This window comes from Pleurodeles waltl, chromosome 2_1 (assembly GCF_031143425.1).
Source record: "Pleurodeles waltl isolate 20211129_DDA chromosome 2_1, aPleWal1.hap1.20221129, whole genome shotgun sequence".
NCBI lineage: Eukaryota > Metazoa > Chordata > Amphibia > Caudata > Salamandridae > Pleurodeles > Pleurodeles waltl.
In genome coordinates, this window is record NC_090438.1 from 381,228,736 (window position 1) to 381,252,955 (window position 24,220).

Sequence of the window (24,220 nt, forward strand, 5' to 3'; positions counted from 1 at the left end):
ATGCAGTCGATGGGGGTCTTCCTGTGTCTACTCCTCGGTTCACAGGCTTGGTGAGGCGGTCCTGACCACAGAGGTAGACTTCCCTTAAGTCCTCTTCAGCCAGGTAGAAGTCCAGTCACCACTATGCTCGGTATCACGGTCACAGTGTAATCGCTCCTTGAGCACTAACTTGCATTTTAGGCTGCGCCCAAACATCTCCCAGGTTCAGCCGACCTGGGGTCAAATTTGAGCATCGGGTCTTGGTCCTTGGTGCTGTACAGTGGCGAGGAGTGATGATTCAAAGATATGAGCTACTAACTCGCCCCTACAAGCTTCTCAGCTGTTGTGGCCCTGTGCTTGGAACAGGAGGTCATCTAACTGACTTTCGGAGTCCTTGCTTTGACTGGGCTGAGGAGACAATTTGTCTACAAGCAGGACACAACAGGCACAGTCCCTTCTCCTTTGCTAGACACAAGGTTCAGCCAGTAAAGCCTTTCATCACAGGGTCTTTGGTGAAAAAGTGTAGGCCTCCTTTGGTCCTCTTCTCCAGTCTAACTAGATCGGAGTTCTGGGTGTCAGAGGTGCCCTCATGCAAGGTCGCAGCCACTAGCCAATAGGCCACCAGACTGTGTGGCATCTATCTATCCTAGAGGTCTTTAGATGGCAGAGCCCCTCTCTCGGTCTCTTGAGCTCCCCAGCAATAGAAACATGCTACAGTTAAGTTGCTCCTTAAGAAAGCCAACCTGGATCCCTCAAATCTAAGTAGCTTCATGCCAATCTCTCTTACCTGGAGTCCCCAAACTATTGGAGAAATAGGTCAATAAGCATCTCTCGAATCACAGTTGCTATTGCACCTGACCCAAATGAGCTTCCACCCTTAACATAGCACAGAAACAGCGTTATTGGCTGTGGTCGAGAAGCTCAGGAATGTTGTAGATCAAGGACATTCAGCAGCCAAAATACTACCAGACCTTAGTGCGGCCTGGATACTGCAGATCTCCAATGTCAGTGTCACTGAGAGCTTTAGACTGGCTTGCCACTTTTGCTGCAGAACCTCCTTTTTCAGGTCCAGGATCAGGCCTTCTTCTCTGCTAGTTTTTTTTTGTCATGCGGCGGGGTGCCACAGGGCTCCTCCTTGAGCTCTACCTTATTTAATATCTACTTGCACCTCCTGGCCGGGACTGTCCATGCTCACGGGCTTTCATTGGTGTCTTATGCTGACGAAACACAGCTGATCATGTCAATCTCCCCTGATGCATATTTTGGACATTCCCCCCACACTCATCCCTTCAGGAGGTAGCCAGCTGGATGTTGAACTGCAAATTGAAGCTCAATGAGGATAAAACAGATTATGTTGCTGGGTAACAGCTTCAGACACCCAATATCTTGCCCTCTTGCGGACTATCTTTGCAAACTGTCCAGCCCCTAAGAGTCAATAAAGAGCCTTGGCATACAGCCAGACAAAGGTCTGACCATGGGTCAGCATGCAACTAAGTGTGCCGCCAGCTTCTATGGCACCTTGAAAGTGCTGCAGAAGGTCCTTCACCTCTTCCCTGCTACGGCCAGTTGGGTAGGTGTGCAGGCTCTGGTGTTAGCCCGGCTTGATTACGGGAACGCCTTGTTCTTAGGCTCCCCATGCTATGTCACCAGCAAGCTGCAGACGGTACAAAAAGTTGCTGCACGCCTTCTGATAAATATTCCTAAACATATGCCAGTCTCCAAGGCCTTGAGAGATTTACAATGGCTCCTGGTTGAACGTTGTGTATAGTTTAAGGCCATCTGCATTATGCACAGGGCTGTTAACAGCGTTCTCTTGCCTGTCCCACCTACTGAAGGTCCCCAGCGTACACAGGGTGCGATGGGGCACTCGTTCCACTTCTTATCTGACCCCCAGACTCTGGATCTCTTTGTCACTGGCACTCCTCCCCCTAGAGCATGAACCTCCGTTTTACAAAACTTTGAAGAGGCTTTATGACATCTAACCCTGAACTCTCATTGCCTTGGGCAGTGCTGGGAGAAGTCTAGCCTCCGGGTAGCCATGCGCTATATGAGACTGCTAGAATACAATAGAATAGAATAGAATAGAATAGAATAGAGCTCCGTATACCACCCCTGGGGTGTGACTACATGTGGGCTACGTGCCCAAGGGAAAACCAGTTTGACAACTGTGTCCCGATCTCTGTTCCTGCTGCCAGGTTGTCTTCCCCGACAATAGAGAAGCCCCACCCATGTGTGCTCACTATTTGACCTTCAAGTGCAGCTCCTACTTGAAAGCTTGCCTTTTGGGCTAATACCTAGTGTGGCGTCCTGCCAGGTAGATAATGGACCTCTCCACCACTCAGGTTTCTATTGTTTCCTTTCCTGGGAGTGATTCACATGTCTTCTCAGGAGGGCAGAAGGCTGTCTTGTGAGTCCTTGTGTTCAACCATACATGGGCAATGGCTACCTTGGGCAACTAAGATGGCAGCTTCTAAAGATGCACTTTTTCTACAAGTGACATTGCATTTGATGTAACCATTAAATTGGATTTAATGCAATGATTCTTTTGCTACCTTACAGTACCAACTTTAGTAGTCAGATTCAGTAGTGTTTAATATACAGCACCCTACCTTCGGGCACAACAGACCTCCCTTAGGACTTTTCCTTTCCCTTAAATTGCAAAGTTGAATTAACAGATTTAAACTGCCCTTCCAGTCTACAGTGGCAGACTTACAGCCATGTTTTACCTTAGCTTACTCAGAGTGACACAACAAGTGATGCAGTCCCTAAGGGGACACTCCTACAGGCCCAGGGTACCGGCGGTCCCATATACTGAGGACTTACAAGTAACTCATGCCATGCCAACTGGGTATAAGCCAATCAACCATGTATCTTTCTAAGGGTCAGAGCACATGCAGTGGGTCATTGTTAGCAGGGCGCAGGACATTTCTGAGACATTACACCAGTGCCTAGTAGTCGCAACGGGGCAAAACGTGGATGTGAAATCTGCACAGAGGGGCTTTGGGCAGCACCAGTCAAACATTTTTTGTATACCATTGCTACTCATACAAGGTAACTACACTGGTTTTCAACGTCTCAGAGGCAGCCGGTTTGGGATTAAGGATGCAATAAAGTATAAGCTACTGGACCCAATCTGAAACTTCTTTTTCAAATACAATGAAATCGTTAATTCTGTCAGTTATGCAATGAGGCTATTTCAAAACCTGGAAGCATTCATCCAATCAAAGTGATTATTTTATGGTACACAGTCACATTCCATACTATAAAATACCTAAAACATCTATATTGATAACAGAATGTTAAGAAAAAATATTTTAAAACGTTTTAAAGACATAACAGGAAATTAAAGAATACTGTAAAAAAGAAAAACCTGAAAAGTAATGTAGTCTTTAAGTGTATTGTGCAGATAATTTCTGTTCCATTTGGATGTCTACTTATTAAGGATAATACACATCATAACTTGTTTTGTTTAAAACACCTTGTTCTTTCCCATTCTGCAAGGATATGTTTCTGTAAGGCTTAGAAATTTGATTTGTTACAGAAGGTATCATGAATCTTCCAGTCTGTAGATACAATTGAGCATTTTTCCATTGTGTGGCGGGTTGGGGAATGAACAGTAAATGCCTCCAATTTATACATTTCTAACTGTGCTATGTGAAAACTTGGTTTTCTCAATTTTTTTATTTGGTTTAATTCCCTTACATTTTCCTTTCGGTAGGAGCTTGGTAAGTCTAAAAATGATGTCCACTCCCTCCTTCACCCCCTTCAATCAATAATATATTTCGGAGGCACTTAGTTGTTTTCCCACCTTGCACCTCCTGGTCAGCGTCTGTTGCCCTCCCCAGCACCTCCTGCTGCTGCCTCTGGCTTGGGAACGAACTGAGAGCCTGCCTGCCTCTCAGTTCGAGGCCCTCCTCCACCCACAGGCTCCTGCTTGTGCCTTATCCCTGGTAGCCTAGTGGCCATCTGCAAGTAAGTATCTTCTGTCTCTCTCTGTTTCTCTTTACTCCTGCATTTTCACTTGTCTTTACCTCTGTTTTTACATTGTTTTTGTCTGTCTCTTTCTTGTTACCCTCTTGCCTCCTCTTCCTCTCGCGCTCTCTCCACGCCGCTGCTGACACAAAGTGCTTTTTCTACCCTCCCACCCCACAGCTGACCGGATCCCCCACCGCCTTCCCCTTCTTAATGCTGTCTGCCAGTTCAACACCAGCACTCTACGCACCCTCAACACGAGAAGATCTTCAGCCTGTCACCAAGCCGACCCCAGGAATTCCCATGACCTTTTTCTTGCCGCGCCTGCTCCAGCACCCTCCAAGAACCACCCCATGTTCCCCCACCAAGCACGGACAGCCACCTCAAGTGCATAATCCTCAACACGCTTCCTTGTCAAATACGCGGTAGAAGTCTGGGACCTCCTCTACTCAACAGCCCCGTACGTCTCCTCCTTCACGGAGACCTGGATCACCCTAACCGCTGCTCCAGACATCACCACAGCCATCCCGGACAGCTACAAAATCATCCACAAGGACAAAGAGTTCACGAACCCCGGGGCAGACACCTCATCCATCCCATTCTCCCTCCCAAGACCTCTGCAACGACCTCACCCCCTTCTTTCACCGTAAGATCCAGGACGAAGGCTTCAGGAACCAAAGTTCACCAGCACCGCTCACCACCACGGACGTTGCACCCAACTAGATACTGAACTCCTGGACCCCCATCACCATAGAGGACACCCAAAGACTGATAAACTCCATCCACTCAGGAACACCCTCGGATCCCTGTCCTCATCACATCCTCAACTTGGCGAGCGCCTCCATAACACTGGAGCTCTGTAGAACCATCAACCTATCCTTCAAGACCACCACATTCCCCTCAGGCTGGAAACACCCCGAAATCAGCCCGCTACTCAAGAAACCCAAAGTCGACCGTAGGGAAATGAACTACAGACCCATTTTTTGGCTCCCTTTCCCAGCCAAGGTAACAGAGAAGGCCGCCAACCAGCAACTCACTGAGTTCCTCGAGACACACCGCATCCTGCACCCTTCCGAGTTCGGTTTGAGAAGCAACCAAAGCACCGAAACCGCACTCCTAGCAGCCACCGATGACATATGCATCATACTGGACCATGGAGGCACTGCTGCACTCATCCTTCTCAACCTCTCTGCTGCATTTGAGACTGTCTCCCAATCCACCCTTTGCAACAGACTACACAACGTCGGCTAGAGATAAAGTACTGGATTTGATCTGGTCCTTCTTCACCAGAAGAGCACAGAGGGTAAGGCACCAACCCTTCACATCAGAACCTAAAGACACTTGCTGCGGAGTGCCCCAAGGATCCTCCCTCAGCCCGACGCTTTTTCAACGTCTACATTGCCCCAATCGCTAAGATCACCAGACAAAACGAGCTAAATATAGCCTCCTACGCTGACGACACCCAACTGATACTCTCCCTGTCAGAGGACTCTTGGGATGAGAGCAATCGCTACCTGGATGGAGGCCAGCTGCCTGAAGCTCAACTCGGACAAGACAGAGATCTTCGTGATCTGCTCCACCCCTTCTGCCTGGAACAACTCGTGGTGGCCCACCGCCCTGGGTAATGTCCCCACAGACCACGCATGCAACCTGGCACCATCCTGGACTCCACTCTACCGATGACCTTCCAAGTTAACGCCGTCTCCTCATAAGGCTTCCCCACACTCCGTCTCCTGCAGAAGATTTTCAAATGGACTTCCCCCGCACTCATCACCAGCAAATTGGAATACGGCAACACACTATGGGCCAGATGTAGCAAAGGTTTTTACCCATTCTGTGTCTATGGGAAAAAGTGTTTGTACATATGGCCCTATATTCCGGCATTGCCAAGAAACTTCAATCAAGACTACAACAAGTCCAGAATGCAGCAGCCGGTCTAATCCTGGACCTCCCCCGACACAGCAGAATCTCCTCCCACCTCACCTTCTATGTACCCAACAGATGTCTCTTTTCCTTCCAGCTCCCCCTTGCAGTGGTCCCCAAGATCCAGAAAAGGGCAGCTGGAGGAAGATCCTTCTCCTACCTAGCAGCCCGGAAATGGAACACAATTCCCCTCAAGCTCAGGCAGACCGCATCACTGAAACAGTTCAGGAAGGACCTCAAGAGCTGATTCTTTGACTGAGCAGCATGTCTACATTCAGCACCTTAAGACCCATCCTGATTGACTGATGTGTCTTTTGTCAGGCTTTGAAGTTAGACTTGCAACATAGGGTACTGTAAGCTTTCCATTTCGTACAAACAATTGTGCTTTTTTCTTTACAGGGTCAGGGTAAACAGTACATTCCCCCAAGTTATAAGGTCTTGAAGTAGTCTACTTTTCCCAGTTTTTCATTCTGTTGAACTTCTTGTCAACGCTTTCTTGGAGGATTTCTTGACTGTTCTTTGGGAGAAACGGTTGTATTCTTTTATTTCTTTACATTTTTATTTTGGTAGGTGGGGTGACTAAGAGGATTTTCGTTTCTACCCATCAATAACATTTGCTCTACATTGGCTTGTAACACTTCCTTTTCCTTCACCAGGAGGTGGCACTCAATTTACTGCATTTCTCCATAAGCATGAACGGCAAGCCAATTCAGTACTTGTTCTTCCTCAGAGCTAATAACCAAAGGGTTTGAACAATTAATTTAGTTTTATATAAATTTTCCATTTAGATTTTTAGAGTCTTTATTTATGATTTATTTCCAATTTTAATGTTTTGGGGCATTTTATTGGCAATATATTATTATTAAACATGTTTTCAAGTACTGCAGTTTCTGTATTGTTCCCTAAATATGGCAGTCCCGCAATGAGCGAAGAAAAAAGGACTGGGTCAGTCTGGCGGTCCATATGGGCTGCCAAAACCAATAGAGAAGCATTATTAACAAATGACAGTTGTGCCCATCTGATCCAAAAAGCCTCACCTGACAAGTTGGACTGTCACAGCAGATTGATGCAGATCTTGGGAGGGACAGATATCAGGAGATGGAGGTCTGCCTAATTAATGAGAAGGGTAAGCATCACTGAAGTGACTATCATTAATCTTCCTAAAGAGCCCATTGCACTAGGTTGAGCAACAATCTTCAAAAGGGGTAATCCGAGTTGCAGGGTCTGCAATGAGGTTAATCTCTGCCCTCTTAACTGGTGAATACTTTCTCAACTTCTTCTTTTTATCTTTACTTTAGCAACACCTGAACCTAACTCATGAAGACATTAGGATGAAGGGAGACACATAATTAGTAAGTAGGGGAGGGAGGTGTGGGGGAAAGAGGTTTCCACAAAAAATGGATTAGAGCATACTAGTCTTCCATGCAGGACCCATAAACACCCATTCCTGAGAATGGGTGCGGTGTAGTTGCAAGATCAATGGCCTTAAAGGAGCTTTACATTTGAAGCACTTTGATGCTGCTGCCGCATCCACCACTTTGATCCTCCATTGGAACCTATCCATCTGACAGAAGGAAATGAATGAAGCATTTGAGGCTGTGTTCAAAATCAAAGCTTGGGAAAATCCATCCAAGAGTAGGAGGGCCATGGTTCTGTTTAAATATTTCACGTAAGTTATCAGTTTCATCCTCAAACAGTCTCTTGCTGTCAAATGGCATCCTCATAACGAGCACTGGCAGAAAATTCAGGTATGCATATAGGATTAATGCCTAATGACAACACCTGTAACCACAGATTATGCTATCTCATCCTTCACATATTGGTTAGAAGAAAAAGTCTACTTGGACAAATATAGACTATCTCAGTAGGTCAAAGAACAGTTTTCTCTCGTGTTTAAGTAAATGTTCATTGCCCAGCCCAGCAATTTCCCACAATGCATGCAAAAGCCTCAACAGGATGTAAAACGCACTGGTGGTTCTTAATGCTAAAGCTGGGAAAATCTAGATCGTTTAGGCAGGAAAATGTTGTACTATATCTTAAGTATGGCATTCTATTCTTGAGGCTCACAGAATGTTAATGGATGAGTTGCTAGGAATGTTCCTGGCAGTTATTCTTGGTGCTGTATGGATCAATGGTGAATAAACTAAACCTTGCAACAACTATCCTGAAGTGTTACCACTACAAATTGACGATAATCACCACGACCCAAGTATCCCACGCATGCGCTTTCTCGTGGAGTTTGGACATATTTTTCAAAAGGTGATCTGTTCCAATCAAGGAAGACTATTCATATCCTGTCTTAAGGTATCGCCATTGCCAGCCGGTACAGTGCATGCTATGTCTGTTTAGAGGCTAGAGGCACCAGTCATTTCTTGATCATGGTTTATTTTGCTGCACAGTCACTGTACATGGTGTGGTGTGTGTTTCTTTTATGCTGGACAATCATTGTCCACTGTTCTAAGCACATACTAGGGACTTTACTGTTCAGCACTGGAGAAGATTTGACTGGCATCCTTTAAAAAAAAAAAATAGCTTCACGATGGCATCATCAAACCACTTGAATCGCCTCATATTATAGCATGAAAGAAGAATGATCAGTTGAGGGTTTTATCAACCTTAGTTTAAACAAGAAAATCTGGGTTTATTTTCACCCACTACCTGGCATTAATGATATAATAATGATGTTTGCTGGTGCCAGAGTTTTCAGTAAGATCTGTTTGGCTTCTGCATATCATTAAGTTAAATTAGACTCTTCATCAAGACATCTCACAGCATGTCTCCATAGTGGATGCATTTCAAATGAAAAGATGCCTTTTGGTTTGGTGTCTGCTTCCTTTGTATTCCAGCATATTATAGAAAGGGTCTTGCAGCTTTTGAAATGCGTGATCACTTTTACAGATGACAGGCATCCCTGCCCCTTGGCAAGGAACACATCTCATCTTTTCTGGGTGTGTGTGAGTTCTACTCCAACTTTATTCCGAATTTTGCTTGAAAACTTAAAACATTAGAGCTACCCTTTAAGCGAAACAGACCTTTCTTTTGGGATGAGAAAGGTTAACAAATGTTTAATGCACTAAGATATGAACTTATTTTGGCTAAAGTAGTTAAATGCACTAAGAGATTAAATTATTTCTTTCAAAGTACTGGCACCCTTTGATCCATCTAAAGAACGTATATTAAAAATGTATGCTAGTAACATCTGCTTGGGCGCAATGATTTCACAAAAAGATGGTTCTGCTGGAAAAACAAACTGAAGAGTTTGCGTTACATTGTGATAATGAGAAGCTTTTTGCTGTAATTAAGGAAGTTAGTATCATGCTGTTGGGTGGTGGAAAAATAAAAATAAATATTTGTGGGTTAGAAAAGTTACCCTTATGACTGTCCATAAACCACAAGTTAACATTCTAGCGTGTTGCATGATTAAAGATCACACCCCAGGATTGCGAGATTATGTAAGAAATTATTACAGTATAATTTTGAAGTACATCACAGTCCTGGGGGTATAAATAGAGAAGATTATCTTTCTAGCTCACATGATTCTTTGAATGCTCGTAGTGCATCAGAAGAGAAAGAAGATGATGAAGAATCCCTGACAGCTGCTATTTATGTGTGGGGTGAGAGAGGTTTGACTGTAAAAGAATTACTTGATTCCTTAACACATGATGATGACTTAGCTGTTGTTCAAAAGTATGTTATGGTTGGTTGGCCAAAATAAAAAGCATTACAGAAAAATGTACAACTTCATTTGAAAGTAGCAGATGAGCTATTTTTTTAAGAATACAAGATGCTAATGCGAGGGGATGTGTTGTGTTGGGTTGTGTTGAGGGACAAGATTATTTCGAGAGGGCATAAAGGACATTTGGGTCAAACCATTACAAAGAGCAAAATATATTCAGTGTTTTGGTGGCCTTCAAGTGGTCAGATCTTCTCTGATTTGTTTCACCAGTGGCAAGTGTTTAAAACCAGAGTCTCTTTCATTAAACCCTGTTGCGTTACCTGAAGGACCCCGATGTAAGCTTTGTGTTGATTACCCCTTTGGTGTTTTACTATGTAAATATAAATGTGTCATTATTGTGATTGATTACTACAGCATGTTCTGAGAGTTGGACTTTGCTCAATAACCCAATACTAAGTCTATCATTAAAGTTTCTGAGAAAGTGTTAATAATGGAAGATATCCCTATGGAAATAGTGTCAAACAATGGGGTACTGTCTGTATCCAAGGAGATGAAAGACTTTCTGGTGAAATGTAGTACAAATCACAGAAGGGTTGCACTTCATTACCATAAGGCCAATGTTTGGTGGAAAAAAGGAATTGCATGCTAGCTGAATATGTGCAGTGGGCAGTTGCTCATAAACAGATGAATCAGAGGCAGTTGACATTAAGATGTGGTTGTATCGTACGGGTCCTAATAGTGTCACTGGTAAATTTCATTTTTAAATCATGAGGATCTGCATGCCAGAATTCAAAATAAGTCCTGCATAGCTGAAAATATGGTATCCATCAACAGAACAAGAACGGGCAATGGCTGTCTCAATTCGGCCCAAAGCTGAATCTCATTAACAGAAATTGAGACTAGAATATGATATGAAGAATGGGGTGAAATGATGTGGGGGAAAAAAAAAAAATCAGTGGGAGATTGGGAACGGATTAAAGAACCCCTTTCATGTCAACAAAGATTTGTCTAAATTCAGGACTGCGGCCAAAGTGAAGGTGATCAAGTGGAATGCAGTCAGGGGCGAACTGTCATGAGTAGTAGAATATCAACAGAATAGGTAAAGTAACCAATAAATCTTTTCAGTTGTATGAGGGGGGGGAGGGGGATGAAACAACTGAACAAGAACAATCTATAAATAGACCAAATGTTACACCCTAAAGAGTGACAAATAACTAAGTTATCAGGAAACCTTAAAATTTTCGTACTGATTGGAATTCCTGTATCGTCACCCAATTTATCTCTGGGATGTGTTACTGAGCTTGGATTTTAACTTATGATTGTATTTTTTCTTATTTACTGTTTTGTAGCAACTTTATCAAGTATCTCTTTATATTTTATGTGTTTCTCCAGCAATTCTTTTCTATTCTGGCATCAGGTTTCGGTATCTGTTATTAAGGAGGAGAGATACTGTATTGATGTATCTAAGTACGGCATTCTATTCTTCAAGCTCAGAAAATGTTGATGTATGATTTGCCAGGAATGTTCATTACAGTTATTATTCCTGGTGCTGTGTGGGTCAGTGGTGAACAAAATATGCTCTACAACACCTACCCTTGTGAAGTTTGATCACCAGAGAAAGTATGACTAGTCTGGCCACCAAATGCTTCTTGCATGAGCTCCAGGTATTCTTATAGAGTGATGGAGGGTTCTAAGGTTTTTCCACCAAAGTGGTGAAACATGAAATAGGATGTTTGTCAATACTAGGACATGCAAAAACATCAAGGTATATGCCCTACCTTTTACCTACACAGCATCTTGCCCTTAGGGCTACCTTAGGAGTGACTTAGGTGCAATAAAAAGGGTGTTTAGGCCTTGGCAACTAGTGTGAAATGCCAAGTCAAGGTGGCAGTAAACTGTGCACACACAGGCACAGCAGTCAGATCTGAAAGGCTACTTCTGTGGATGGCGCAATCAGTGCTGCAGGCCTGCTAGTAGCATTTAATTTACAGGTCCTGTATATATGGTATACCACTTGATAAGGGACTTACAGGTAAATCAAATATGCCAAACAGGTGTAAGCCAATCATACCATGTCTTAGGGTAGAGCACACATGCCCACATGCACTGATTAGCAGTAGTGAAGTGCAGAGAGTCCTAAAGCTAATAGAAAGAATATCAGAAAAATAGGAGGAGGAAGGCAAATTGTTTGAGGGTAACCCTGCAGTAAGGGCCATTACCAATAAAGGACCAGCATGGACTGTGTTCTGGTGTCTAAAGATCTTTTGACAGAGTTGACTACTGCCAACAGGGCTGTTTCAGTGCTATGGAAAGCTCTAAAGCAATACTGTGGGGCCCAGACGGGGATGGTCATTTACACAGGAAGAAAGTTGTTGACTCACATAGGATTCAAGAGAGTTGCCTAAGAAAGGAAGGAGTGAAATAGACCGGTAATTTGCAGGCTCCTTGGAGTCAGCGTTGGGTTTCTTTAAGGTGGGTGGCATGCAGATTTCCACTCATGTGGCACAGCGGCCAAGGTTAATGATAAATGAATTAGTGAGGTGATGGTAGGCGTGAGTAGGGTAGACAGAGCATCCACTGTATGAGGAGGGCACAGGTCAGGAGACCTTGATTTAACTTTAATCAGTAGTTCTTACACCTGAGCGTGAATGGTAGGCTGAAACCTTTCAAGCACAGCTGAGGAATCTCCATAGGGAAGATCTGAAATGGAAGCATTGGCGAAAGATAAGGTGGAGGTTCACGTACTTTGGTATATTTGCTCAATTTTTGTCTCAAAATGATTCTCTATGGTATCACACAGAGCTTGAGAGGCTGGAATAGCAGAGGTGCATGCAAGGGGCTTAGTGAATTCATTTAGCACCTTAAAGAGTTCTTTATCAGTATTTCCACTTGGTCAATCCTATTGATCGTGTTTAGTCTACACACTTCCCTGATTGTACTGTGGTAGTCTCTAATTTATATCTCTTTTTTTTTTTTTTTTTTTTTTATTTATTTATTTTAATCGGGAGCAGATTTCGAGGCCTGCCATCTAAATTCTAGTCTTCTACAGCTAGTCCGTTCAAGACTCAATTCGGCTGAATACCAAGGGGCATTATGTCTGCTAGTCTTATGAGTGCTCAGTTTCTGATGAGAAACTATATCTAGTGCTTGAGAAAACAAGTCTTGATACATGCCTAAGGCAGAGTGAATATCCTGAAGGTTTCCTAGGTTAGGGGCACAAATGTCTGGCTTAAAAGACTCTGGAGGCACCTTGTAGGAAGTTGGCTCTGTATGTGCTATTTCAAAGTAAGGAATAGCATGCACAGAGTCCAAGGGTTCCCCTTAGTGGTAAGATAGTGGCAAAAGGAGATAATACTAATGCTCTATTTTGTGGTAGTGTGGTCGAGCAGTAGGCTTATCAAAGGAGTAGTGTTAAGCATTTGTTGTACATACACACAGGCAATAAATGAGGAACACACACTCAGAGACAAATCCAGCCAATGGGTTTTGTTATAGAAAAATATATTTTATTAGTTTATTTTAAGAACCACAGGTTCAAATTTTACATGTAATATCTCATTTGAAAGGTATTGCAGGTAAGTATTTTAGGAACTTTGAATGATTTCATTAGCATGTATACTTTTCACATAAAACACAATAAGCTGTTTTAAAAGTGGACACAGTGCAATTTTCACAGTTCCTGGGGGAGGTAAAGTAATGTTAGTTTTACCAGGTAAGTAAGTCACTTACAGGTTTCAGTTTTTGGTCCAAGGTAGCCCACCGTTGGGGGTTCAGAGCAACCACAAAGTTACCACACCAGCAGCTCAGGGCCGGTCAGGTGCAGAGGTCAAAGAGGTGCCCAAAACGCATAGGCTTCAATGGAGAGAAGGGGGTGCCCCGGTTCCAGTCTGCCAGCAGGTAAGTACCCGCGTCTTCGGAGGGCAGACCAGGGGGGTTTTGTAGGGCACCGGGGGGGACACAGGTCAGCACAAAAAGTACACCCTCAGCAGTGCGGGGGCGGCCGGGTGCAGTGTGCAAACACGCGTCAGGTTTGTAATGGTTTTCAATGAGAGATCAAGGGATCACTTCAGCGTTGCAGGCAGGCAAGGGGGGGGGGGCTCCTCGGGGTAGCCACCACCTGGGCAAGGGAGAGGGCCTCCTGGGGGTCACTCCTGCACAGGAGTTCCGTTTCTTTAGGTGCTGGGGGCTGCGGGTGCAGAGTCTTTTCCAGCCGTCGGGAAATGGAGTTCAGGCAGTCGCGGTCAGGGGGAGCCTCGGGATTCCCTCTGCAGGCGTCGCTGTGGGGGCTCAGTGGGGACAACTTTGGTTACTCACAGTCGTAGAGTCGCCGGAGGGTCCTCCCTGAAGCGTTGTTTCTCCACCAGTCGAGTCGGGGTCGCCGGGTGCAGTGTTGCAAGTCTCACGCTTCTTGTGGGGAGTTGCAGGGGTCTTTAAATCTGCTACTTGAAACAAAGTTGCAGTTCTTTTGGAGCAGGGCCGCTGTCCTCGGGAGTTTCTTGTCTTTCTTGAAGCAGGGCAGTCCTCAGAGGATTCAGAGGTCGCTGGTCCCTTGGAAAGCGTTGCTGGAGCAGGTTTCTTTTGGAAGGCAGGAGACAGGCCGGTAGGACTGGGGCCAAAGCAGTTGGTGTCTTCTGTTCTTCCTCTGCAGGGGTTTTTCAGCTCAGCAGTCTTCTTCTTCAGGTAAGTTGCAGGAATCTAAAGTTTTAGGTTCAGGGGAGCCCTTAAATACTAAATTTAAGGGCGTGTTTAGGTCTGGGGGGTTAGTAGCCAATGGCTACTAGCCCTGAGGGTGGGTACACCCTCTTTGTGCCTCCTCCCAAGGGGAGGGGGTCACATCCCTAATCCTATTGGGGGAATCCTCCATCTGCAAGATGGAGGATTTCTAAAAGTTAGAGTCACCTCAGCTCAGGACACCTTAGGGGCTGTCCTGACTGGCCAGTGACTCCTCCTTGTTGTTTTCTTTGTTTCCTCCGACCTTGCCGCCAAAAGTGGGGGCCGTGGCCGGAGGGGGCGGGCAACTCCACTAGCTGGAGTGTCCTGCGGTGCTGTGACAAAGGGGTGAGCCTTTGAGGCTCACCGCCAGGTGTTACAGCTCCTGCCTGGGGGAGGTGTTAGCATCTCCACCCAGTGCAGGCTTTGTTACTGGCCTCAGAGTGACAAAGGCACTCTCCCCATGGGGCCAGCAACATGTCTCTAGTGTGGCAGGCTGCTGGAACCAGTCAGCCTACACAGATAGTTGGTTAAGGTTTCAGGGGGCACCTCTAAGGTGCCCTCTGGGGTGTAGTTTACAATAAAATGTACACTGGCATCAGTGTGCATTTATTGTGCTGAGAAGTTTGATACCAAACTTCCCAGTTTTCAGTGTAGCCATTATGGTGCTGTGGAGTTCGTGTAAAACAGACTCCCAGACCATATACTCTTATGGCTACCCTGCACTTACAATGTCTAAGGTATTGCTTAGACACTGTAGGGGCACAGTGCTCATGCACTGGTGCTCTCACCTATGGTATAGTGCACCCTGCCTTAGGGCTGTAAGGCCTACTAGAGGGGTGACTTATCTATACCTGCATAGGCAGTGAGAGGCTGGCATGGCACCCTGAGGGGAGTGCCATGTCGACTTACTCGTTTTGTTCTCACCAGCACACACAAGCTGGCAAGCAGTGTGTCTGTGCTGAGTGAGGGGTCTCCAGGGTGGCATAAGACATGCTGCAGCCCTTAGAGACCTTCCTTGGCATCAGGGCCCTTGGTACCAGGGGTACCACTTACAAGGGACTTATCTGGATGCCAGGGTGTGCCAATTGTGGAATCAAAAGTACAGGTTAGGGAAAGAACACTGGTGCTGGGGCCTGGTTAGCAGGCCTCAGCACACTTTCAATTCAAAACATAGCATCAGCAAAGGCAAAAATTCAGGGGGTAACCATGCCAAGGAGGCATTTCCTTACACACCTGCTTCCAGGATCTCAACCCGATAAGGCCAGTTTTTTTAGGCTTTAGGTAGACACCCTTAGCCAGGTTCTGAAAGCTGAAGGTAATTATCAGTTAATACACGGGGCTCAGTGTCTGAGACAATTTCTGAATGATGATTAGTCTTCCACCAAAAAGAAATTATCTGTGGCAAGTACATGAAGTGCTAAACGGTATACTAGTTTATGGCTCAAGTCTTTTTTGGAACTGGGGAGGATGGTACACTAGAGCTCCCTTCCAGAGATCAGCATAGATCTCCAACTTGAAAAGATATCTCCATCCAGTCAGAAAGTAAAATCAATAAATCAATAATCTCCACCTCTCCACTTTAGGGAGACTAGGAAAACTATAACCACTCCTACCCCCTCTTGGTTTCACTATCAAGTCTGACCAATATATATATGTTAGGAAACACAATAAGAATACAGGGAAAAGCCAGTAGATGCAGCCAGGTTTCAGTGATGAAACAAATGTCAGGTTGTAGAGAGGTGAGCAACTCCCACAGCTCTGTCGCATGTTAAAGAAGAGACCCTGCCTTACAGTAAAGTCATTTTAATATAGAAGAATCATTAGGGAATTCAACATATGGTTGTTTTGAGATAACTCTGGCTCTGGGTAAAGGGGTCTTTATTTCATATGTGCTAATATATTCAAGGTGAGCAACCTCCCTGTCAACAGACGTCTGGGTTCCAAGGTTGGTAGTATAGGAGACCGGACCGGAGAGCTAAAGGAAAGTAAATGTAGCAAAGTCTATGAGCACCAAAGTAATACAATGTCTAAATATCAAAAGAGTACTCCTATCTCCCTAGCCTTACTTGAGGGGGGCTAGTATCCAACAGTCAGGATGCTAAAGTGCGCAAGGAAGGGCCAATATACACCAGGGTTGAATAAAGTGCAAGTATGCGCCAGGGAAGAATGAAAAAATAAAATAAAATCAATGAATTTATAAAATAAATCTCCCCAGGTGTGAAATGGACAACCACAAACTCAGAGTTCAAGAAAGCTAAATAGCGATGGAATTTAGGGGAAAATTGCAACTCTGTGGAAAATGTCCCCACTTGCAAGATGGTAAATGCTGCAGCAGGGAAAATCACCTCCCATTTCATATTAACCTCTAAAATCCAAATGGACTAATAGAGCAAATCAGCATCGAAGTTACGCAGACAGATTAGTACCTAGATTTCTTTTTGCTTCAAATGGTATTGAGTTCACTCTTCCCAAATTGTTGCATGGCTACGAAAACGGTCAGGACTCCACGGGAGTGGGGAGCAAGAGGGTGTGAGGTTAAAATAAGCTTTGTCTCTACCTCCTGAGAAGCTTTCATCTCCACATGGATTAAGAGGTGAAAGCTCATCATGCCATGATCTAGGCCCAAATACCGATCAATCAATCAAACAGGATTTATAAAGCACTGAGAATTACTCAGGAGGGTATCCAGGCGCTGAGAGCATAGTTTCTGAGGGTTTCAGATAAACAGCCAGGTCCTGAGGCCTACCCTGAATTCCAGAAAAAAAGAGGACGCGATCCGTAGGGGAAGTCTGTCGAGGATTTCTCCAGGAGGTAAGAGAAACAGCGTTTTCCACTGTTGCTTCAGCAGATGTGGGGATGTGTGTGAGGCAGAGGGAAATGGTGTACAGGTGTCTGGAAGATTGGTGGAAGTTCAGGCGGTGGTTGGTGCATGTTGGTAGTTCATTATGAAGGGCCCTGTAGGTAAGGATAAGCATCTTAAATCGACAAATCTCCTGGATGGCGAGGCAGTGGAGCTTCCCGGGGTCAGGTTTTTCGGTGGGTCTGTTATGGGGAGGTCGAGGATCGGTGTGGTCGCTGAGTTCTGTAGTATCTTCAGGAGATGCATGGTGATTCCTATGTGGAGTGTGTTGCCATAGTCCAGCCGGCTGGTGACTAGGGCTTGAGTGACGGTTCACCTGGTATTGAGGGAGAGCCATTTGAAAATTTAGGGAGGATGTGAAGAGTGAGAAAGCAGGCGGAAAAAACTGCATTGATCTGGGTTTTCATGGAGAGTTTGCTGTCCAGGATGTGCAAAGGTTGCAACCGTGGTCTGTCGGAGTGGGTGCTGGTCTGAGTTCGGTAGGCCATCAGCAGCCATTCCACAGGGAGTAATTGTTCCCAGAGATCAGCACTTCTGTTTTGTCTATGTTGAGATTAAGGCAATTGTTATTCATCCAGTCAGCAATGCTGGTCATGCACCTACAGAAGTTAGCCTTTGTGCTGGAGGGGGTCTGCTGATAGTGAGAGGATGAGCTGAGTATTATTGTCCGAGTAGAAAATGATGTTCATTTCATGGGTTCGGACTATGTTGGGTCATGTAAATGTTAAACAGTGTAGGGCTGAGGGAAGAGTTTTCAGGGACGCCACAGATGATGTTCTTGGGTTCAGAGGTGAAAGGTGGTAGGTGGATTCTCTGGATTCTTCAGGTGAGGAAGGACATGATCCATTTGAGAGAGTCTCCATAGACTCCAATGTGATAAAGCCTCGTAATAATGGTGTGGTATGACACAGTGTCAAGTGCTGCTGACAGGCCGAGGAGGATCAGTAATGAAAATGTCACTTACCCAGTGTACATCTGTTCGTGGCATCAGTCGCTGAAGATTCACATGTTGTGCATAGCCCGCCATCTGGTGTTGGGTCGGAGTGTTACAAGTTGTTTTTGTTCGAAGAAGTCTTTCGAGTCACGGGACCGAGTGACTCCTCCTCTTCGTCTCCATTGCGCATGGGCGTCGACTCCATCTTCGATTGTTTTCCCCGCAGAGGGTGAGGTAGGAGTTGTGTTGTAGTAACAGTGCCCATGCAATGGAGTGACTAAGTATGTACCTATTAAAAGGTTTAAATAATATATTTACAAATGTACAAAGCTTAAGCTAACTTCCGAACTGCTACAGGCTCCCGGGGAGGCGGGTGGGCACATGTGAATCTTCAGCGGCTGATGCCACGAACAGATGTACACTGGGTAAGTGACATTTTCAGTTCGATGGCATCTGTCGCTGGAGATACACATGTTGTGCATAGACTAGTAAGCAGTTATCTCCCCAAAAGCGGTGGCTCAGCCTGTAGGAGTGGAAGTAGTTTGAAATAAGGTTCTTAACACGGCTTGACCTACTGTGGCTTGTTGTGCGGATAGCACGTCTATACAGTAGTGCTTGGTGAATGTGTGAGGCGTAGACCATGTGGCTGCCTTACATATTTCGTTCATTGGAATATTTCCTAGAAAGGCCATGGTAGCACCTTTCTTTCTGGTTGAGTGTGCCCTTGGTGTAATGGGCAGCTGTCGTTTTGCTTTAAGGTAGCAGATTTGGATGCACTTAACTATCCATCTGGCTATACCTTGTTTTGATATTGGGTTTCCTGCATGAGGTTTTTGGAATGCAATAAATAGTTGTTTAGTTTTCCTGATGTTTTTTGTTCTGTCAATGTAGTACATTAATGCTCTTTTGACATCTAATGTATGTAGTGCCCTCTCAGCTACGGAATCTGGCTGTGGGAAGAACACTGGTAGTTCTACCGTTTGATTTAGGTGGAACGGTGAAATAACCTTTAGTAAAAATTTAGGATTAGTCCTTAGGACTACCTTATTTTTGTGTAGTTGGATAAAAGGTTCTTGTATTGTAAACGCTTGAATTTCGCTTACTCTTCGTAGAGATGTGATGGCGATGAGAAATGCAACTTTCCAGGTTAGGAACTGTATTTCGCAAGAGTGCATGGGTTCGAAAGGTGGACCCATGAGTCTTGTTAGGACAATATTGAGGTTCCATGAAGGAACGGGTGGTGTCCTTGGTGGTATAATTCTTTTAAGGCCTTCCATAAATGCTTTAATGACTGGTATCCTATATAGTGAAGTTGAATAGGTAACCTGCAGGTATGCAGATATTGCCGCAAGGTGTATTTTAATGGAAGAGAAAGCTAGGTTAGATTTTTGTAAGTGTAGCAAGTAACCCACTACATCCTTTGGAGATGCGTGTAATGGTTGGATCTGATTATGATGGCAGTAACAAACAAACCTCTTCCATTTGCTTGCATAGCAGTGCCTAGTGGATGGCCTTCTGGCTTGCTTTATGACTTCCATACATTCTTGGGTAAGTTCTAAGTGTCCGAATTCTAGGATTTCAGGAGCCAGATTGCTAGATTCAGCGATGCTGGATCTGGATGCCTGATCTGTTGGTTGTGTTGTGTTAACAGATCTGGCCTGTTGGGCAATTTGATGTGGGGTACTACTGATAGGTCTAGCAGTGTTGTGTACCAGGGTTGCCTTGCCCAAGTTGGTGCTATCAATATGAGTTTGAGTTTGTTTTGACTCAATTTGTTTACTAGATAAGGAAGGAGAGGGAGAGGGGGAAAAGCGTATGCAAATATCCCTGACCAGTTCATCCATAGGGCATTGCCCTGGGACTGCCTGTGTGGGTATCTGGATGCGAAGTTTTGGCATTTTGCGTTCTCTTTTGTTGCAAACAAGTCTATTTGAGGCGTTCCCCAAAGTCTGAAGTAAGTGTTTAGAATTTGGGGGTGAATTTCCCATTCGTGGACCTGTTGGTGATCTCGAGAGAGATTGTCTGCAAGTTGATTCTGGATCCCTGGAATAAACTGTGCTATTAGGCGAATGTGGTTGTGAATTGCCCATCGCCATATCTTCTGTGCTAGAAGGTTCAACTGCGTTGAGTGTGTCCCCCCCTGTTTGTTTAGATAATACATTGTTGTCATGTTGTCTGTTTTGACAAGAATGTATTTGTGAGTTATGATTGGTTGGAAAGCCTTTAGTGCTTGAAAAACTGCTAGCAGTTCTAGGTGATTTATATGCAGTCTTGTTTGATGAACGTTCCATTGTCCTTGTATGCTGTGTTGATCGAGGTGTGCTCCCCACCCCGTCATGGAAGCATCTGTTGTTATTACGTAATGTGGCACTGGGTCTTGGAAAGGCCGCCCTTTGTTTAAATTTATACTGTTCCACCATAGAAGCGAGAGATATGTTTGGCGGTCTATCAACACCAGATCTAAAAGGTGACCCTGTGCTTGTGACCATTGTGATGCTAGGCACCGTTGTAAGGGCCTCATGTGCAGTCTTGCGTTCGGGACAATGGCTATGCATGAGGACATCATGCCTAGGAGTTGTAATATCATTTTTGCTTGTACTTTTTGTGTTGGGTACATGCGTCGTATGATATTGTTGAAATTTTGAATTCTTTGTGGACTTGGAGTGGCTAGTCCTTTTGTTGTGTCTATTATGGCTCCTAGGTATTGTTGTACCTTGCAAGGCAGAATGTGTGATTTTGCAAAGTTGACGGTGAAACCAAGTTTGTAGAGGTTTTGTATGACCTGATTTGTGTGGTGTGAGCACCTTGTCAGTGAGTTGGTCTTGATTAGCCAGTCGTCTAGATACGGGAATACGTGTATTTGCTGCCTTCTGATGTGTGCAGCCACTACTGCTAGACATTTTGTAAAGACTCTTGGTGCGGTTGTTAAACCAAACGGCAATACTTTGAATTGGTAATGTATTCCTTTGAATACAAACCTTAGGTATTTCCTGTGCGACTGATGTATTGGTATATGGAAATACGCGTCTTTGAGGTCTAAGGTTGTCATGTAGTCCTGTAGTTTTAGCAATGGTAACACTTCTTGTAGCGTGACCATGTGAAAGTGATCTGATTTGATGTAGGTGTTTAGTATTCTGAGGTCTAGGATTGGTCTCAGTGTTTTGTTCTTTTTTGGTATTAAGAAGTAGAGTGAATAAACTCCTGTGTTTATTTGTGACTTTGGTACTAGTTCGATTGCATTCTTTTGCAATAATGCTTGGACTTCTATTTCTAGAAGGTCGGAATGTTGTTTCGATAAATTCTGTGCTTTTGGTGGTATGTTTGGAGGGATTTGTAGAAATTCTATGCAATAACCATGTTGGATAATTGCTAAGACCCAAGTGTCTGTAGTTATTTCTTTCCATGCTTGGTAGTAATGACCTATTCTTCCCCCCACTGGTGTTGTGTGGAGGGGATGAGTGACATGTGAGTCACTGCTTGGTTGTAGGGGTTTTGGGGCTTTGAAATTTTCCCCTATTCTTAGGGAATTGTCCCCCTCTATATTGGCCCCGAAAACCTCCCCTGTACTGTCCCTGGTAGCTGGACGGTGTTGCCTGTGAGGTGCTGGCTTGTGTGGCCTGACCCCGAAACCCCCCTCTAAAGGTTGTCTTGAGGAAGGTGCTGTAAGTGCCTCTGCTCTGCGGGGAGTAGAGTGCGCCCATGGCTTTAGCAGTGTCAGTGTCCTTTTTCAGTTTCTCAATTGCCGTGTCCACCTCTGGTCCGAACAGTTGTTTCTCATTGAAGGGCATATTGAGCACTGCCTGCTGTATCTCTGGTTTAAAACCAGACGTTCGTAGCCATGCATGCCTTCTTATAGTCACAGATGTGTTAATTGTCCTGGCAGCTGTGTCTGCTGCGTCCATAGAGGAGCGTATCTGATTATTAGATATGTTCTGTCCTTCCTCAACCACCTGTTTCGCCCTCTTTTGTAGTTCCTTGGGTAGATGCTCAATGAGGTGTTGCATCTCGTCCCAATGGGCTCTGTCATAGCGCGCAAGTAGTGCTTGAGAGTTAGCGATGCGCCACTGGTTTGCAGCTTGTACTGCGACTCTCTTTCCGGCTGCATCGAACTTGCGGCTCTCTTTATCTGGGGGTGGTGCATCCCCAGATGTGTGGGAGTTGGCTCTCTTGCGAGCTGCTCCTACTACGACAGAATCTGGTGGCAGCTGTGTGGTGATGAAAACAGGGTCTGTGGGAGGCGCTTTGTATTTCTTTTCAACCCTTGGTGTGATTGCCCTACTCTTGAGCGGCTCCTTGAAGATTTCCTTTGCGTGCCGAAGCATTCCTGGGAGCATAGGCAGGCTTTGGTAGGAGCTGTGGGTGGATGAGAGGGTGTTGAATAAGAAGTCATCCTCGACTGGTTCTGAGTGGAGGTTTACGTTGTGGAACTCTGCCGCTCTAGCCACCACTTGTGAATAAGCTGTGTTGTCTTCTGGTGGTGAGGGCTTTGTGGGATACGCCTCTGGACTGTTGTCCGACACTGGGGCGTCGTATAAGTCCCAAGCGTCTTGGTCCTGGTCACCTTGGCTCACGGTGGTGTGAGCCGGGGAATGTGATGGAGTTTGTGCTGGCGAAACGTTAGTTACAGGTGGAGGAGAGGGTGGCGGAGTTACCTTTTTGACCATTTTTGTTTGTGTGCTTGGTCTGTCTGAAACTCCAGTCTCCTTTTTCTCCTAATAGGGGGAAAGGTGCTTATTTTCCCTGTTCCTTCCAGTATGAAAATACGTTTCTGCGTATGGTCCACTTCGGTGGATTGCAACTCTTCCTCAAATCTATGCTTTCACATCTGAGAGGACAAGGACTGCTCCTCTGAATAGGAACCGGTAACTGGGTCGGTTGAGGGTCGTTTCGGCACCGAAACCCTGTCTGTATGCTTTTTCGGCTCTGAGGTGACCTTCTTCTTTTTTAGAGTCGAAACCTCTCGGTGTCGATCTTCCTCGGTGCCGCTGTCTCGGCGTCGAGCCGTTTCGGCACCGCTATCTCGGCGTCGATCCTTTTCAGCAGCACTTTCTCGGTCCCGAGAAGGCTGCGTGCCGGTGTCTCGACCGGAGTCGGACGATCTCAGCACTGTGTCGGCCTTTATCGGTGCCGATGGTCGGTCACCGAATTTATGGGTCGAGCCATGGCCTGGTGGCAGTGGCGTCCCCTGGGCCTTGTCACTTTTCTTTTGTTTCTTCGACGTCTTACTCACAGTTCTTGGATCGTCTAATTCCTCGGAGTCCGATTCGTGGATCGAGAAGGTTTCTTCTTCCGCTTGTTCCTCGAACTCTCGGTGCGCTGTCGGCGTGGACGCCATCTGAAGTCTTCTGGCTCGACGGTCACGAAGTGTCTTTCGGGACCGGAACGCACGACAGGCCTCGCAAGTCTCTTCACTGTGCTCAGGCGACAGGCACAGGTTACAGACCAAATGTTGGTCTGTATACGGGTATTTGTTGTGGCATTTGGGACAGAAACGGAACGGGGTCTGTTCCATCAGCGTTGTTGTACATGCGGTCGGGCCGACCAGGCCCCGACGGGGGATCGAAAGCTACCCCAAAGGGCACCGGAGCTCTTCAATCTTCGATGCGGTGTCGATTCAATCTAAGCCGATCCCGAACGCAACAATACCGACGTGATCTTCCGATAGTTAGCTAACTTTCCGTTCCGAAACTCGGAGCGACAGGAACACGTCCGAACCCGATGGCGGAAAGAAAACAATCGAAGATGGAGTCGACGCCCATGCGCAATGGAGACGGAGAGGAGGAGTCACTCGGTCCCGTGACTCGAAAGACTTCTTCGAAGAAAAACAACTTGTAACACTCCGACCCAACACCAGATGGCCGGCTATGCACAACATGTGTATCTCCAGCGACAGATGCCATCGAACCATAGTTTCCCCCCTGGTCGAGGAGGGTTCTGACTTCATCAGTGGTAGCAATCAGGGTGGTTTCGGTGCAGAGATTGGTGTGGAATCTGGATTGGGAGAGGTCCAGAATATTGTTGGGGTTCGGATATTGTGTGAGTTGGCGTTGATGGCCTTTTCAAGGACTTTGGCGGGAAGAGGGAACAGAGAGATGAGATCATAATTCTTCCATTTGCTAGTGTCAGTGAAAGGTTTCTTGAGAAGGGGTTTGACTTCTGCATG

At 45.5% G+C, this 24,220-nt stretch overlaps 1 protein-coding gene across 1 annotated transcript in view; it reads right to left on the bottom strand.

Moving 5' to 3' along the window:
* UTP14A (UTP14A small subunit processome component) overlaps nucleotides 1–24,220 on the bottom strand; it is a 385,668-nt gene that overhangs the window by 247,212 nt on the left and 114,236 nt on the right. The gene's annotated exons all lie outside the window — the stretch shown is intronic.